We start from the raw sequence: 19,724 nt of genomic DNA, 5'->3' as shown, positions 1-19,724 counted from the left end.
GTTGTCCTGTATGTTGTGGTCAAAAAAACTCTACAGAAAACCCCAGCAGAAATGATGGGAAAACGGCCAGAAATCGAACAACCCTGGCAACTCATATATCATCAGATATTTTTGGACCATTACCGTCCAGTAATGGCTACAAATATATTCTGGTAACAACTAATTATCACACGAAATTTAGTATATTCACTCCCCTTCGTAGAGCAACAGCGCAAAACGTCATTAAAAGCATAGAGCACCATGTATTTTTAGTATATATGGCTTTCCTGAATATATAATTGTGGACAATGCGACACAGTTCGGTACTCGGTTCGGTAGAAGTCGTGAATTTAATCAGTTTTTAGAGAAGTATGGTGTAAAACCATTGTACAATCAGGGCCGGATTAACACCAGGGCAAAAAGGGCAATTGCCCAGGGCGAATTCAGAATTGGGGGCGAATTCATTGTTAGTAACAGTCACTAAATACGGAAATCACTGAAATCGAGAAAACCGATTCCAAATAATTGAAACATACGGTTTCGATCGATATCAGTCGTCATATATAATGCTTCCGGTGTACTTTCCAAACGAACCGTTGCCTATTTTCCCACCGCTTCTTCGATGCCCGAGCTCCAGCGCATTCTATTCATTCGGGAATATTGTGACTAGTCAGCAATACAGGGTGAATAGAAAGCGCACGCATCGAAAACGAATTTTTGCGGTATGGAAATAGACGCTTCTGTGAATGCCGCAATGCCGGGAATGTGATTTTATTTTATTGTTTCTGTTTTTATATTTCTAACAGTACTGTCGATTCACGTCATATTGTATTTCATTGGTGGGTGTTCATTGTGCAAAGATAAAAGTGAATGAAAAAAGAGTGCTTAGATCAAGTGGAGCAAGCACAAAGACACAAAGCTCAATTCAACGCTTTCCTGGTGGCAGGAATTATTTTGCGATACATATTTTGAAAATATGTTGTCTTTTATAACTACTAACTTTTCTGTCTGAAAAATATGAGAAACGTTTTGTGTTTTTTAATTGAATATTCTTGAATTTTTCATCAGGCGCGTACTCAATGAAAAACGGTTCGTTCAACGTCAATGAAAATCCCATAAAATTTTATGACTTCCGTCGTCGGTTTCTCAGTGTGGACGTATTGAACCCCTACGTCGTTCGGAGCGATCCGATAGTTGTCAGTTTTGAACGCAGGCTCAAAGGAAATAACACTTGGTCTGTGGACGAGTATTTTGAATGTTCGTAGTGAGTACAACTGACGAACAAGTTGAAATATTTTCAATAAAAAACATTTTGAATTTGATGCTTGGGAGGAAATTGGAAGAGCTGCAGACATTTTGAGAATATGTATTTTCGTTCCGTAATCTCAAATGCTGAAAAGTAGAGGAAAAATTTAATTTTTCCAATATTATAGCGAATAAAAAATAAAATCGCGATTGTTTTCAAAAATTCAGTTTTGTCAAACACAAAAAAAAACGGCTGCTTGAAAAAAATTTAAATTTTGACTGCCTAATGCATTCTTAACATTGGTTTACTCTTAATTTTTGACTCAGCGATACCTAGTTCATATAAAAAAGGTGAATTGAAAACACCTGAGTTGTTTTCAATTCACCTTTTTTCCAAATACCTGTATCATATGTTCTTCATAATTTTTGCTGGCTTTTACTTTTCGATGAAAGAACTTCATTATGAAAATATCTCTAGAGGTTCCTTTTTTATTAAATGATCATTATTGTAACATGAGGGGGGGGGCGAAAAAATATCTTGTGCCCCGGGCGCCAAGTGGTCTTAATCCGGCCCTGTGTACAATGCAAATTATCACGCCCAGAATAACCCAACGGAAAGAGTAAATAGAGTTCTTAAATCTTTATTAAGTTCATATATCGATGAACATCAGTCAAACTGGAGCAATAATCTTCCACATTTAGCTTGCTCTTTAAGGACCGCAAACACGAAACAACAAAGTTTACACCATATTTCGCAAATTTTGGTCGTGAAATGATTTTGAATGGGTCACACTTCGAAACTATGAGACAAAAGCCTGGCGAGATATTAAAAATTGACGAAAACCAGAGAAGTAAAGCTTTGATCAAATTAAATAAACAAATAAAAGAAAATATCAAAAAGGCCTCAGATGAATCTGAACGTAGATATGAATTGCGAAGAAGGCCCGTTTCGTTTAATATTGGAGATTATGTTTGGAAAAGAAACTTTGCCCAGATGCTTCGAGACATTTTTCGGCCAAGTTAGATAAGAAATTCACTGGACCCCACAGAATAAGGAAAAATTGTGGTTCCAATGTTTACGAATTAGAAGATATCAATGGTAAATCCATAGGATATTACCACGTTAATCCTCAAACCGGACACAACATAATGTAAATAAATAAAACATCATAAGCTATAGGTAGGCAGGGAATGGGGCATTTCATTCTTCAATGGTGGGGTAAAACAAAACACAGAATAACAGTATTGACGGAAGTGAAGTTGAAGTTGAAAATGTCTATTAAGGGAATATTCCGAGAACGTTAGGTATATAAATTACTGGACCAATTTGAGGGTTACCAATAGAGAGAAATGTGGTGAGATAAGTTTAAATTGAAGATAGAAAATGAAGGTAGAGTAAACGAGGATCTAACAGTGCTGTTTCGTTATTTCGCAATGCTCACGACCAACTAGTTGCCAAAAAAAAAATAGAATCTCATGATATAGAAGTTCCCATTATTTAAGTTCGGTTCGGTAATCTTATATCAACTATAATAAAAAAAAATATTTTATGGGGTATTTATGATTCCTTTTTTGCGCTTCCAAGTCTTGAATTTGTATGCTCAATGTAAAATTTCGTGTATTGTAATTTTTTTTCTTTTTTAAATTGATTGTGGCTGAGAAGGGACGTGGAAATGATTCAACCGTCGACGTCGAGCAGGCGATGAGAGGCACTATTATGCAGCCTTTCTGAAAATACCAGGTATTTTCAACTTTTGGAGGGATGGTGTTATGGTAATATTTTCCCGATTGTTTTATGGTCTATGCCTTATCGCTTGTTGGACGTCGTCGTTATTTTAGATTTTAACGCAGGGACTCCGTTGGTGTCCGTGAAGTAAGCACCCACTTTTTCGAAAATGAAAAAAATTTTGTTTGCACTCGTTAGTAACTCAGTAGTAACTTTTGTAACACCAAAAATTTTGTTTGTACCTCAAAGGTACTAGTAGAAAAACACCGCATTCCGCTAGGTGCTAACTTCACAGGCACTCACTGTTCGATTTTTCGCGAAAAATAATGTACAGTTGGAAAGTTCATCGTTATTAACTATTTGTAACACAAAAATTTTTGTTTGTAACCTTATCTACGATGGAAAAATGACACCCCCAAAATGCGAAGTTAGCAGCTATTTTTTCGAAAATGAAGATTTTTTTTTTGCATTCGTGCGTAACTCGTTAGTAACTATTTGTAACACAAACATTTTCGTTAGTACCTCAAAGATAGTGCTAGAAAAACACCGCATTCCGCTGGATGCTGACTTCACGGGCACCCACTGTTCGATTTTTCGCGAAAAAATAGTACAGTTGAAAAGTCCAAGTAACTATTTGTAACACAATTTTTTCTTCTTGTTACCTAACCTTTAATGGGAAAATGACACCCACACAATGCAAAGTCAGCACCCACACTTCTATTCTACATTTTCTTGCTATGCGAAGTGAGCAACGACTTTTTCGAAAATGAGGATTTTTTTTCCTTCCGTTAGTTACTCGGTAGTAACTTTTGGTGAAACTAAAATTTTCGTTTGTATTCCAAAAGTAATGAAAGAAAATTGCAGTATTACGCTGGGTGCTAACTCACCGGGAACCCAAAAATGAATGAAATTCAGTTGTAGAGTCCATCGTTAGTAACTATATGAACCACAAAAATTGTTGCTCGTAGCCTAACATATAATGGGAAAATGCCATCCCGAAAATGCTGAGATAACACCCTCATTTTCAAAATTTTTTTTATTTCCCAATAGAACTTCGTTAGTAACTATTTGGAGACAAAATTTTTTTCCACCCAATCACTAATGGAAAAATTGTACCCTGAAAAAGTGAAGAGTGTGAGTAAGAACCTATATGTTGGAAAATTCTAGATTTCGCTTTTGCTTTCGATAGTACCCTGTTACTTAATGTTCGACACACAAAATTTTTCGTAAGTAACCAATTCTGCAATTGACAAAATAGCACCACATAAAGTGCAAAATTAGCATATATGTATAAACATTTTGGAGAATTCTGAATCAGTTTAGCTTCCGTGAAATAAGAACTCCATCTGTAACTACATATTTGTGACACGAATTTCTGTTTCGTTTCAAGTTTTTTTCCATGGAAGTTTTCGTCTGGGACCCGATGTTTGTGCTCGGAGTATCTTCGTATTTGTATCAACACATATTCCACATCCAATTTATATTGACTAAAGTACTTCGTTCAACATGGAAAATCCAGTATTTCCGAGATGAATTATATTTTATATTCGATTGATCTTCGATTTTGAGCTAGCAACCAGCGAAATGCTAACTGCTAACAAATAGTTACTAGAATATAATAGAATAGAATACATTTATTGATCCTTCCATGATAAAATGTATAAGACACGTCAAGACAATTTCTGAAAAAAATTAACATAGTAAAGAATAAAAACACAAGAAAAAGAAATTTTTGATCTTAACATAACTTATCTTCTAAAAATTCTTTAACACTATAATAGCACTTGTTGATCAAAAGTAATTTGATCTGACTTTTAAATTACTTGTCAGTCATACTCTTAAATTTTTTATTTAAGTGATTATAGAGCTTGGTGCCAATGAACATTGGTGATGAAGTGAACTTTGTGGTTCTGTGCATTGGAATGCATAGTACATCATCATTTCTAGTATAATATGCATGAAAATCAGTACACCTGTTCAAAAGGTGGATACTTTGTCGGATATAAATCAAAGTATTCAAAATGAAAATAGATGGCAAAGTCAAAATCTTGTACTGTTTGAAAATCGGCTTACAGGAATCTTGAGGTTTCAATTTGAAAATCATTCGTAGGATTTTTTTTTGGGTGATAAACACACGACCACTGACCGTTGACGACCCCCACAAGACCACATTATAGCAAAGATGACTATAAACCATACCATAGTAAATTCGAAGCAGGGCATCTGTCTGAAAAGTGTTCTTGAGTCGGGATATTGCATAATAGGACTTGTTAAGTTTTTTACAAAGATGGTCTATGTGATGTTCCCATCTCAGATTACTATCAAGAAATAGTCCCAGAAATTTAACACAGTCTGTAGACTGTAATTCCTCTCCTTGATAGTTTAAGGTGAGTGGTACTTCATTATGGCGAATTTGGAATCTGATAATTTCAGTCTTAGCCATGTTGGGAATTGATTCGCTAAGTGTCGGGTTCAGTTTTGAATATAGACGAAAGACGAATAGACGATTCAACACTTTTAGATGTTCAGGCGATTAGACGATCAGAGTTTTGTTTTGAAGTAAATAGTCAGCAATCGGTCACAATATATTAATATATTGTGTAGAGTGAATCCAACGTGTACATTTGTTAATAAACTTGTAAATAGAGTTCGAGTTTTATTAACTACACCATTAAGAAGAAGGGAAATATAGGTTTACTTTTGTCTGAAAGAGAATCATACCCTAGACCAGATAAAAAAGCCTACATTTTGCTGATGTGATTTCATCCGGTAGCACGGGAAAAAGAAAAAAATTATGATGCATTAATCGGTGTGTAGTACACTGAGTGGACAAGGAATTCCCATAGTGATCTTGCAATGTTAATTTGTTAATCTCCGCAAAATATCTACCGAAAGTCTCCGCGACCCTAAGTGGGCAAGAAACTAGAGCATCATCAATATTAAGTTGAATGTGTTTCAGGTTACAGACATTCATCCCTATTTCATTTCTAACCAATTTCCAAACTGTTTGATTGATATTGTTCGATTTTTGGAGGAGATAACTATTATAGCCTTTCTTGGACTTTCTGATTAATTGGTTGTAGGACTTTCTGGCATTTTTGTACTGATCAACCGCCTCTTGAGTTTTCAAGTTCTTTACCAGCCAGTGGAAATTTCTGAGGCGATCTCGAGCATCGACCACGGCCGAAGTAATCCACCGTGGTTGTTCAGTAGAACAAGGTTTCACAGCTCTAAGAGGACAGGTGCGGTCAACCGAGGAACTCAAAATTTCAATGAATATTTGAAACTTATCGTGTATTGAAGAGATAAGGTAGACCTGATCGAAACTGGTACCAGAAACATGTGAAGAAAGATTGGACAAATTATTTTGTGATAAATTTCTTTTATATCTTACATAAGGGATATCATTCACATCAGCATCGAGAAAGTGATACTCGAGAACCACTGCCTTGTGGTCGCTAATAAAAGGTTCGAATACGGTAACCCCGAAGTCGGTCTTATTACAGTTAACTAACGAAGTGCTATTGGAAGCAAAAAATAAATGGAGATTTGCCAAAAAGGTAATTGCTGACTTCGCATTTTGAGGGTGTCATTTTTCCATTATAGGTTAGGTTACATGAAAATAATTTTGTTACAAATAGTTACTAACCTTGGACTTTCCAACTGTACTCTTTTTTCGCGAAAAATCGAAGAGTGGGTGAGCGTGAAGTTAGCGCCCAGCGGAATGCGGTGTTTTTCTAGCACTTTCTTCGAGGTACAAACGAAAATTTCTGTGTTACAAACAGTTACTAACGAGTTACAAACGAATGCAAAAAAAATTATCTTCTTTTCCGAAAACGTGGGTGCTAACTTCGCATTTTGGAGGTGTCATTTTCCCATCATAGGTAAGGTTAAAAAGGAAAATTCTTGTGTTACAAATAATTACCAACGAGTTACGAACCAGTGCAAAAAAAATTGTCTTCATTTTCGAAAATGTGGGTGCTAACTTCGCATTTTGAGGGTGTCATTTTCCCATTATAGGTCAGGTTACAAACAAAAATTTTTGTGTTACAAATAGTTACTAACGATGAACATTCCAACTGTACTTTATTTTTCGCGAAAAATCGAACAGTGGGTGCCCGTGAAGTTAGCACCCGGCGGAATGCGGTGTTTTTCTACTAAAACCTTTGAGGTACAAACGAAAATCTTGGTGTTTCGTTGTACGTGTAAATGACATTTGATGAGGTGACACTATTGGAACCTGCTGTCCGAGCTGCTGACCTCTTTGGAGGACATGCATCATCTCAATTTTTGTTTGAAGTCTATTGACTTCAGGCACCTTCAATAGCTCTTTATATATAATGACAAACAGAAAAGTTTGTCATCATCTTGCTCCGTCATGCTGGGATGCTGAATAGTTTGATGTTCATTTAAATTTTTTTGGATTATGTCCAAAAATTCTGCATCAGCAGCACTCATTTTTTTTCTTTTTCTTGTATGACTTTGCATTGATGGTCTGGCTATATCTTCGCAGTCCCCAAAACCGTCTTGGTCATAATCGGTAGATGTTTGTGAATTATTGAAGTTATTTTCGGTAAACTTATCACGTACAGATCTTTCTAAGAACATCAATCTTTGGAAGTAAATATAGGATGTTTTATAAGGAGCTCCGAAACCTGATGGCGCATTCTTCTTTCTCTTCATTTCTCTCACAAAACTGTCGCGTAGCCCTTTCAATTTTTTTTGAAGTGAAATTCCTGGAACCATTAACATATATAAAGTATTTGTAACGACTGAAAGTTACTTTAATCTGTTTTTTAGAAGAATTAATTACGATTTATTTTTCGTTCCAGATATTTGGCTACCGGATGATATTTTGCAGACCTTCATTATGCCTATAGATTGGGAAAGTCGATAATAATCGAAATCGTACAGAAAACGTGTGTTGTCATTTGGAAGAAATTGAAGAATATAGTGATGAAAGAACCCACAGGAGAAAAATGGAAAGACATTGCAGAAGGGTTTGAAAAATTCACCAATTTTCCGAATTGTATCGGCGCCATAGATGGAAAGCATATCAGAATTATAAAACCTGTCGAATCTGGCTCACTTTTCTACAACTATAAAAATTTTCATTCGACTGTATTATTGGCTATATGCGATGCAAACTATTGTTTCATCTCAGTAGATATTGGAGCATATAGAAAGAGTAATGACTGCAGCATTTTCAAAAACTCCAGGTTCTATGAAAGACTTATGAATAATGAACTGAGCATTCCAAATCCAAAACCGCTATCGGAAAGAGATCAGACTCCTTCACCTCATGTTATTGTAGGAAATGAGGCCTTTGCTCTAATGAAAAATGTCATGCGGCCTTATTGTGGTAAATCGCTAACACATAAAAAAAGAATATTTAACTACCGATTATTATCAAGAGCACGACGTTATATCGAATGCTGTTTCGGTATCTTGGTGAACAAATGGAGAATATTTCACAGACCACTCAACGTGAATATAGAATTTGCAGAAGACATAATCAAAGCCTGCTGTGTTCTCCATAAATATGTCAGATTAAGGGATGGTTATAGATTCGATCACATATTATACAATACATCATTGAATAGTGTGCAAGGTGATACCGCGAGACCAAGTGTAAGTTCCCGTAATACAAGAGACCGATTTGCTGAATATTTTGTAAACGAGGGTCAACTGCCCTGGCAAAATCAAATGATTTAATAATTTACCTGTGTATTATATCATGTAATGAAGTACTTTTTTATTCCGTATAATCCTACTGCGCGCATTAATAAAAATGGTTTACTTACCCAATGCTCTTTTCTTCTCTTCTGAATCACCTCCTTCAGAAAATAAATTCACAATTTCTTCCCAACATTTTTTCTTCAAAATACGATTCGAATATTGGGGAGACTCCATGTCCCACAACGGAATTCTCTTTTCCACTTCATCGTTCGATATGGATGTTATCGCGTTCCATTTAGAAATTTTACTTAGTCCGTCCTCACGCAGCAATCAACGCATGTGTACTGGACGCTTCCATTGACACCCTAGTATCCCTGCGATTGCTTGCGTCGAACTTGCGATTTTATTGCACGCGCGTGTACATGTGGACGGGATCTACTGTGCTTTAGAGCTTGTCCAGATGCGGCGAGAAACGCGCGATTGACTACGCGCGTATCATTTCATGTTGCGTCCACATGTAGCGTTTGTCTACGCGTCAAAACGCGAGTTTCCAGTACAGGATTCCCTATTATTGAATCTTCGGTTTCCAGTGTGGATGGTTTTTTCTCTTTTGAATTACTTCCTTCACAAAATATTTCAACAATTTCTTCCCAACATGTATTTTCAGTAGGTATTCATCGATTGGAATATTCGGGAGATTCCATATCCCACAACAGAATTATCTTTTTCCAATACTGACATATAAAGTGGCACTTTTTAGAACTCATTGACGTTTGAAACGTAATACAAGAGACTGCCCTGACAAAATCAAATGGTTTAATAATAATTTATGTATTGTTCCAAGTAACGCAGTACATTTTTATTCAGTATAATCCTTCTTCGCGCACTTATAAAAATGGTTTACTTATCCAAAGCTCTTTTTTCTCTTCTGAATCACCTTCTTCAGAAAATCTATAAACAATTTCTTCCCAACATTTTTTCCGAATACGATTGAAATATTCGGGTGATTCCATATCCCACAACAGAATTCCCCTTTCAACTTCATCAATAAAAAGTTCAATATAGTTATCGAGTTCCATTTCGAAATTTCACTTAATCCGTCCTCACGCAGCAACCAACGCATATGTACTGGACGCTACCATTGAGACCCTAGTATCTCGAAACGCGCGTAAAACGCGCGAGTCGAGATCCCTGCGATTGCTTGCGTCGAACTTGCGATTTTATTGCACGCGTGTGTGCATGTGGACGGGATCTACTGTGCTCTAGTATCTCGACACGCGCGTTTCGAAACGCGCGATTGACTACGCGCGTATCATTTCATGTTGCGTCCACATGTAGCGTTTGTCTGCGATTGACTACGCGCGTATCATTTCATGTTGAGTCCACATGTAGCGTTTGTCTACGCGTCAAAACGCGAGTTTCCAGTCCAGTATTCCCTATTATTGAATCTTCGGTTTCCAGTGTGGATAGTTTTTTCTCTTTTGAATTACTTGCTCCACAAAATATTTCAACAATTTCTTCCCAACATGTATTTTTAGTAGGTATTCATCGATTGGAATATTCGGGAGATTCCATATCCCACAACAGAATTGTCTTTTTCCAATACTGACATATGAAGTGGCATTTTTTAGAACTCATTGACGTTTGAAACGTAATACAAGAGACCGATTTGCTGAATATTCTGTAAACGAGTCAACTGCCCTGACAAAATCAAATGGTTTAATAATTTACGTATTATTCCAAGTAACGCAGTACATTTTTATTCCGTAAAATCCTACTTCGCGCACTAATGAAAATGATTTACTCATCCAAAGCTCTTTTTTCTCTTCTGAATCACCTTCTTCAAAAAATCTATAAACAATTTCTTCCCAACATATTTTCCGAATACGATTGAAATATTCGGGTGATTCCATATCCCACAACAGAATTCCCCTTTCAACTTGTTCGATAAAAAGTTCAATATCGTTATCGAGTTCCATTTCGAAATTCCACTTAATCCGTCCTCACGCAGCGACCAACGCATGTGTACTGGACGCTACTATTGGGACCCTGTTATATTTTAATATTTGCTTCACTCTGTATTTAATAAAAGAGATTCACAAGTTCGTAACTCTGTTTATTCAGCAACATTTATTTTATATTTTTTTTATTATTGACACATGTCAAAAAGCAAACTTGATCTTTTTCTGAAAGCTGACCAAACTTTCTACTTGATTTATATTTTGTCATTATCGAATCTAATTCAACACTCTCCCTTAATGACAAAATACTCAAATATAAAATTATTGAAATAGAAACAAATTTCCTCAATTCATAATAATGGCGAATACAATCTTTCTCTTGGAGTAATCAAACTTGGTACATCATTGGTTTTGTCATGATATCAGCAACTTGTTCTTCTGTACTGCAATATTTTATTTGAAACCATCCTTGTTTGAATTGTTCACTAATGAAATGATAACCATTATTTGTCGAGAATGGCGGGCGAAGAGGACGCAAGTGAAAGTGACTCTGTTAAAAGTAATAGAGAATATGAATTTAAATGCATCCAATGCAGAAGAAAGGTTGTGGAACCGATCAAGTGCTACAAGTGCTTAGAAAATTTCCACCCCAAATGTATGGAACAGGCTGCAAGTCAGAAATCTACAACTTGCAAGCACGAAGAAGCCAATATCCACAAAATGGCGAGAGAAATTGGAGAATTACAAAAGGATAACAATATTTTGAATATTGAAGTAACATACCTCAGAGAGTTACTAAGGGAATCACAAGAAAAGAACAAAATACTTATGGAAAATAATACTCTACTCATGGATAAGATAAAAATACAAGAACAGGAAATCATAAAAAACAAAAATTTGATCAAGGTTAAAACCGTAAACAAAGGAGAAAAGATCGGCAATCAACAACAAAGTGAACAAAGGCGAGATAATAAACAACTCAAACAAGGACAGAACATAACAACAGAAGAGATTACATACGCAGAAAAGACAGCGATGACAGCTCCAGGAACACTGGGACTACCACCAGTATCACCTTCCAGACCTAACCAAACAAATACGTCAGAAATAAGTCAAATCAGCCAAAACAAAGAGCAAATTTCAATGCATAAAGATAATGAATGGAAAACGATTATTAATTCTAGAAACAAGAATAGAAGAAATATAATATGCACAGGTACTAAAATAACAAATAATTCGTTAATAAAGGGAGCAGCAAAACGCAGATGGATCTACGTAGGGAGAATACAAGGGAACAATATATCTGAACAGCATATCAAAGATTATCTTCAAGAAATCAACAAAGACGAAGAAATAGATGTGAAAAAACTGAGCACACAAGGAAATAATTCAGCATTTAGCGTTGGAGTTTGCACAGAAGAACTGTATAATTCAGTATGCAATCCTGCAGTATGGCCAGAAGGTGTTGTAGTGAGAGAATTTTCATTTCGAAACTTATTTCGAAAACCCAAGACCCATACAGAATAACCCAACATCAGTAAATAAACAGCATAGTGCAAGCTACAATCTCATGCATATAAATAAGCAATCTGAACATGCGAAAACATTGGATATGATTAAGGTATTTCACATAAATATACAGTGCCTGAGCACATCTTTCGATAGACTCTTGGATTTCAACAGTGGAGCAGAAATGGATTTTTTGGCAATAACAGAACATTGGCAAAGTGATGAACAATTGAAGGGCTATTACATTGATGGTTATACACAGATCTCTAGTTTCTGTAGGGCGGAAAAAAAACATGGTGGTGTCGTGATTTATTCAAGAAACAAGCATGTATGTAAAAATAGGTTGGACATTTCCAACCTTTCTGTACCTGGGGTTATTGAATGCTGTGCAATTGAATGTTGTTTGAAGAAGGGTTTGAAATTGTTTATTTTGTGTATCTATAGACCAGATACACCTCCTACTGCTGATATTGAACTATTTTTTGAGAGATTAATTGTGATTCTCCAGATTATAGGAAATAATGAAATTGTTATTGTGGGTGATTTCAATATCGATTTACTAAACGAGAATGATAAAAATTGTAAGTTATTAGTCACAATTATGGAAGGTTTCAATATAAATATTCTTGTTAGGGAACCTACAAGAATAACTTGTCACTCTGCTACATGTCTAGATAATGTTTGTACTAATATAGAGGGAGGTTCAGTTCAGGTAGTTCAGCCTCATCTATCAGATCACTTGGGACAGATTTTTTCCCTTGAAATTTGCAGTAAGCTTCATTCGATTCCTTCTAAGAAGAAAATAAGAAATTTCAGCAAGAAAAATTTATCAAATTTCATGGAGAAATTGTCAGTTTTCAATTGGTCTCATTTGTATGATTTTGAGGAAAGTGATATAGATGCTATGTGGAAATTCTTTTATGACAAGTTTAATGAAATGTTTCAATGTTCGTTTCCCTATGTTACTGTTAAAACTGATGATGGGTGTAAATTCAAAAGAAATTTAATTTCCACATGTTATAAGGATCCGCTATTGCTAGATCTTAAGCAGAAGCTAGATCTTCTCTATGTGATCTCACAATTCAAGCGTGAGTATTTATACCAATATAGGTGGATGAAAAATATGTATGATAAACAGTTGGTATATTTGAAACAAACTTATCTTGGTGAAAAAATTCGGAATTCAAGTTGTAAAACGAAGACAACATGGTCTTTGATAAACTCATTAACTGGAAAGAATAAGGTTTCGCAGAAAATTGTACCAAGAGGTAACCCTAAAGATGTAGTAAAACAATTCAACAACCATTTTATTAATATTGCTGCGAATATTAACACCCAACCTGGAACTGAGCAATCGACAACTAAGACTAGATGTGTGGATAAATCCTTTTTTGTTTTCGAAATAGAAAAAGCTGAAATATTTAAAGCAGTTAAGCAATTAAAGAATTCGTTTTCTTCCGGATATGATGAAATACCCGGTGTTGTCATTAAAGAGGTTATACATCTGATTGAAGAACCACTGAGGTATTTAATATATAGATCCTTTGTTGCTGGGACCTTTCCATGCAGCTTGAAAATTTCATTGGTGACACCTTTGTTTAAATCTGGTGATATTGATGATGTCTCAAACTATAGGCCTATAAATTTGCTGACAACATTCTCAAAGATTTTTGAAAAGATTCTTGCGATGCGTTTAATAGCCTTCCTCAGGAAACATCAAGTATTCTCCTCATGTCAACATGGATTTATGCACAAAAAAAATTACGATTACTGCTATTTTTGAACTCACAAATACTGTCTTGAATGCAATAGAGAAGGGAAATATTCCTGTTGGTCTTTTTTTGGATTTGTCGAAGGCCTTTGATTGTGTTAATCATGAAAAACTAATAAAAAAATTGGAAACATGCGGAATAAGAGGCAAACAACTTGATCTCATAAAAAGTTATTTGAAGGATAGAAAACAAAAGGTTCGAATCGTAATAGACTCTGAAACATTTATCTCTGATGAGGGAGATATTATTTGTGGAGTACCACAGGGCAGCGTATTAGGCCCTCTCTTGTTTTTAATCTATATTAATGATCTTCCATTTTACATTGATCAATCACTTAATATAATTATATTTGTAGATGATACTAATATAGTCAAAATTTTGAAAGATTTGAGTAGGGTGACAATTGATGTGAATGATGTCTTCATTAGCGTGAAGAACTGGTGCCTTAGCAATGATTTAAGCTTGAATGCAAGTAAAACAGAGTGTGTTATTTTTCATACAGATAGAGCTAGCTATGAATTACCTTGTGAAATAAAGCTGGATGGTGTATGTGTTACGGTATGTAACTCCACCAAATTTCTTGGGGTTCACATGGACTGCAATGTAAAGTGGAAGGTTCATGTTGAGTCTCTAGAAAGAAGACTTAACTCTGCTATCTATTCCATTAATGTATTAAAAAGGTCGGTTGATGTATCAACTTTGAGAACTGTATATTTTGCAAATATTCAATCAATATTATCATATGGTATTGTCTGCTGGGGAAATAGTTCATTTTCTGATTCTTTATTCGTTAAACAAAAAATTGCATTGAGAACTATGCTAGGTATGAAGTACAGACAGACTTGTAGAGGTGTTTTCCGGATGAATAATATTCTTACCCTTATGGGTCTTTACGTATATAACAGCATTAAATTTCTCATACAGCACCCAGATCTTTTCGAAGAATTTAGAAATGTGAACACTAGAACCAGACAGATTGTGAAATATATATACCCAATACATAGTCTAACACTGACACAAAATAATGCACAGTATATGTGTATTAGGTTGCTTAATTCCCTGCCTGTAAAATTTCATACTATCGATGTTGAGAAAATGTTTTTGAAAAAGTTGTTTAAGTTTGTAATTACTTGTGAACCATACAATGTTAATGAATTCTTGGAATATTGTAAGGTAAACAAACACATGGTTGTTTAGGGTTTATATTGTTTATATTGTTTATTTGACATTTTTTCTTGTATTCGTGAATACTAAGAGATGAATAAATACTATCTATCTATCTATCTATCTAACGTACATCTATATGTTTACTATTGCGACTCATTTGACCAGATTTAATCAGTTTTATTGCGCTTTGATTATCGACATGCATTATGACTTGCATATTTGTGTTCAATAATTCTTCTATGACTGTTTTTAGATATTTGACTTCTTTGCAGCACTCTGCAGCAGCGATGTACTCCGCTTCTGTAGTTGATAAAGCCACAATACTCTGTTTTCTCGAGCACCATGATATTGGTCCACCAGCAAACATGATTACATATATCCTGTTGTACTTTTTCTGTCTCTTTTATCACCAGCATAATCTGCATCGCAATAAGCTTGTATTTTTATATTGTCTTCTGTTCTTTTCGATGAGTAATGAATTGCTGTGTTAATAGTTCCTTTCAAATATCTCATTGTTCTTTTCACATTCTGAAAATCTTCATTGCTTGTATTTGCAGTAGCACGACTTTCATAATTTACTGCATAAGATCCCTGTGAATAGATATTCTTCTCGTTGCTGGATCCCACAATCGATAACCATTGTTGGCATATCCAACAAAAACGTATTTCTTACTTCTTTGGTCCAATTTCTTTAGAGGTCCTAGTACTTTTGCATGGCCAATATTACCAAAAATTCTGAGTCTCGACATATTAGGTTTCTTTCCATACCATTTTTCAGAAGGAAGAAAATTTGTTGTAGTTGTTGGACTACGGTTTATAAGATATGTTGCTGTGTACACTGCTTCTCCCCACATCTCTTTATCTAGTTGTGAGTCAAACAACAGAGCCCTCGCTTCGTTCATGATTGTCTGATGCATTCTTTCACACATTCCATTTAATTGTGGAGTATGAGGAATGGTAAAGTTGATAAGATAAGATAAGATGATTTCTTTTCGTCTTGTCCACTCCTTCAGGTCGTTACTTTTGAATTCACCACCATTATCACACCTTATTTTTGACACTTTTAGATTGAAATGTTCTGTTCTATTAATATACTCCTTCAAATAGCTTTCTGCTTCATTTTTGTACTTCAGTAAATATACTGCAGTAAAATGAGTGAAGTCATCCACAACTGTCATAAAATAATGTTTATCATCATGAGTAGAAGGATCGATCGGACCACACAAATCTGTATATATGATCTGTAACGGTCTTGTAGCTCTTTCCCTTATTTCTCGAAATGGTAGTCTATTTTGGCGAGAGGTCATACATATTTCACACACTTCTTTTATATTGTTGAATTCAGGAACGTCATCACATATTTTGGAGGTTTTCAAAACTAATATGTCCTAACTTCTTATGCCATTCCATTGTTATGTCAGACTGAGTCAGGAGAGCTTCTCGACATTTACTGAGACACACTTCATATAATCCATTTTCATTTTTCCATCCTTCCAGGACCACGACATCGTTCTTGAGTATTTTCACTGTATACTCCGAGAAACATACTTCTCCACCATTGTTAGTTATGGCATTAACTGACATCAAGTTTTTACTTAATTCTGGCACCACAGACACATTTTTCAATTCAATTTTACTGGATTGATATTCACCAACAGCAATTGTATTCATGCATGCCCCCTTCTTGGCACTTTTTTTCTGTTTTTCTCCTTTTTAATATTGGTGAGCATAAATTGATCATTAACCATATGATTTGTACATCCACTATCAACAATGAATATATCATCTTTGTCCTCGTTTGTATATAATGATTCTTCTGGAGTATCTTCTTTGGTTACAGTCAACACTTCTGCAAGAAAACTGACTTTCTCATTTTTTTTTATTTTTGAAACAGTCTTTTTCTTCATGATTGTCTTTTCTGCAAATATTACATTTGAACGTTTTACTTTGTTTAAGTTTTTCATCTCTGAAGTAGCAGTCTTTTTCTCCATGATTAGTTTTTTTGCAAATTCTGCATTTCAACATTCGGCATTTATTGTTATATTTTAATATTTGCTTCACTCTGTATTTAATAAAAGAGATTCACAAGTTCGTAACTCTGTTTATTCAGCAACATTTATTTTATATTTTTTTTATTATTGACACATGTCAAAAAGCAAACTTGATCTTTTTCTGAAAGCTGACCAAACTTCCTACTTGATTTATATTTTGTTATTATCGAATCTAATTCAACAGACCCTAGTATCTCGACACGCGCGTAGAACGCGCGAGTCGAGATCCCTGCGATTGCTTGCGTCGAACTTGTGATTTTATTGCACGCGCGTGTGCATGTGGACGGGATCTACTATGCTCTAGTATCTCGACACGCGCGTTTCGAAACGCGCGTAGTGAATTGCGCGTTTCTCGCTGCATCTGGACAGGCTCTAAACGTTCACTTGTTTGGTAGTAATAAGAAATTTATGATTTTATGCATTGGATTGAGGCTAGATAACCTCGATCAGGGTACTCCGCGTCCTTATTTTCAAGAATGTTATGTGACGGACCAATTGGGTGTACGCAATTTTTAATTTCCGACTGCAAACTGCAACCTGCAACCGCCATTTTCGTTATTCCCATTTTGCTGTCGGTTCGATCTTACTTACTAATGGTTCGATCGCGGTGTGGTGTAGATAGTACCAAATTAAATACCAAAGATTCTTCCTATTTGATAGTATAAGTATACTCAGCAAAAAATTTATCTTGTATCTTCTTGATACCGAGTAAATATACGAGTAATACGAGATTAATTGTGAGATATTGTAAATGTAAACCTGGCCATGGAAGCAAAACAAAATAAGATCCAGGAATTATTGGAAGATTGGGGGCTGGCTAGCTTTTTTTCTAATTTTGAAGGTAGGTGAAGTCTATAATTTGTTCAACAAATTGAAGTACCATGGTACTTCATAGTATTTTGTCTGACGAAATAAGATATAATCTTTGATATAGTACATTACATTATCTATGGAGACAGTTGAAATTCGTCTCTCGAAATTTTCACATCTTTTGTAAACGTTTCATCTCCAATTTATTAATCATGTGAATATTTTCAAGCTGATGGCATAGATGAGGAAAGCTTCAAATTATTAGACGAAAGTACTATTGAACAATTATTTCCAAAAAATGGTCCTCGACTGATTAATAATAATAATAATAATAATTATTTCAACATCAAAACGTTACATGTCACGTCAGAAAATACAAATTTTTCAAATTTCATTTTGGAAAAATTCTTCCAGAGAGTATATGGTATTTTTAAGTAGCATATTTTTCAAATTGTTTTCGAATTTCTTTCCGTTAAGCTGCTTTATGGCATCAGGTAGTTTATTGTAAATTTTTGGGCCCCAGTAATCGACTCCTTGTTGGACGAATTTTCTCTGATGATAAGAGTAGTAAGTTTATCTCTACTCCTTGCGTCAAACCGATGGAACAAACCATTGGCAGGAAAGTTGTCCAAATTCTTGTGAACATATGTGGCGCATTCCAAAATATATATTTCTGGTATGGTAAGTATTTTGAGGATTTTGAAAGGTTATCTACAGCTGTCTGTATGTTTTAGGTTCACGATTGTTCTTACTGCCCTTTTCTGGAGGATCAGGAGATCCCTCCCATGAACTGATGTACCCCACAGGAGAATTCCATATGAAACAATTGAATGGAAATTGGCGAAGTAGGTAATGAGAGCTGCCTGTTCAGAAGAAAATCTACTCATTATTGTAATGGAGTATAGGGCTACTGTGAGTTTCTTCCTAATTTCAACAATATGTGTTTCCCAAGATAGAGCTCCGTACACCATCAATCCGAGTAATTTTATTGAATTGTTTTTGTGGCTTTTGATTTAGAGAAATTGATCTTTGGATTCATTGATGGAGAGGGAGTTACACCGGAACCAGTTTTCAGAGGTCAGTAGCACATATTCAGTTGTCAGCTGGAGTTTTGCCTCCTCTGAGGCTTTCATGACAAAGGAGGTGTCAGCAAATAAAAGAGTTCTGACAAATCTCTCGACACCATCAGACTCCAAATCCAGGTCATTCATAAGGATTATAAACAGCAATGGACCCAACTTCGAACCCTGAGGAACTCCAGACTCCACGCTTCCCTCCTTCGACATCCCACCATTCCAGTGAACACACTGTGATCTGTTTGAAAGAAACGAGCAGATCAAATTCAAGGCTGGACCCCTCAATCCATAATATTTAAGCTTATCTATAAGAATATCATGGTTAACTGTGTCGAAAACCTTCGACAAATCTCGTGAAGCAATCTTCGCTATCCACTTTGAATCAAGTGCGCTGACTATGTCCTTCAGCAGCGCCAACAGCAACGTTGTTGTCGATTTCCTGTTTCTGAATCCATGCTGATGGCTGCCAAGAATGCCGTTGTCTTCAAAATGCGCTGAGAGTCTTATTCTGATTATTTCTTCGAGAATTTTCGACAAAATCGGTAAAATCGAAACCGGACGGTAATTCGACGGATCACTATCATCGCCCTTCTTGTAAATAGGCAATACTCTAGCAGTCTTAAGTGCTTCTGGAAAGTGACCTTCAGAAAGACACTTATTGAAAATTATGGCTAGTGGTTCTGCAATTTCGATACAGATGGATTTTATGAATGTGGTTGTCATGTTGCGAAATAGAGTAAACTATGATG

At 35.4% G+C, this 19,724-nt stretch overlaps 1 pseudogene; it reads right to left on the bottom strand.

The window, feature by feature from the left end:
- Nucleotides 1-340: 340 nt before the first annotated feature.
- Nucleotides 341-10,652, bottom strand: LOC123315331 (annotated as a pseudogene).
- Between the last annotated feature and the right edge of the window lie 9,072 nt (nucleotides 10,653-19,724).

The sequence above is a fragment of the Coccinella septempunctata genome, chromosome 6 (assembly GCF_907165205.1).
Source record: "Coccinella septempunctata chromosome 6, icCocSept1.1, whole genome shotgun sequence".
NCBI lineage: Eukaryota > Metazoa > Arthropoda > Insecta > Coleoptera > Coccinellidae > Coccinella > Coccinella septempunctata.
The sequence above is the reverse complement of the archived record's forward strand: the minus strand, read 5'-3'. Positions and strand labels throughout refer to the sequence as shown.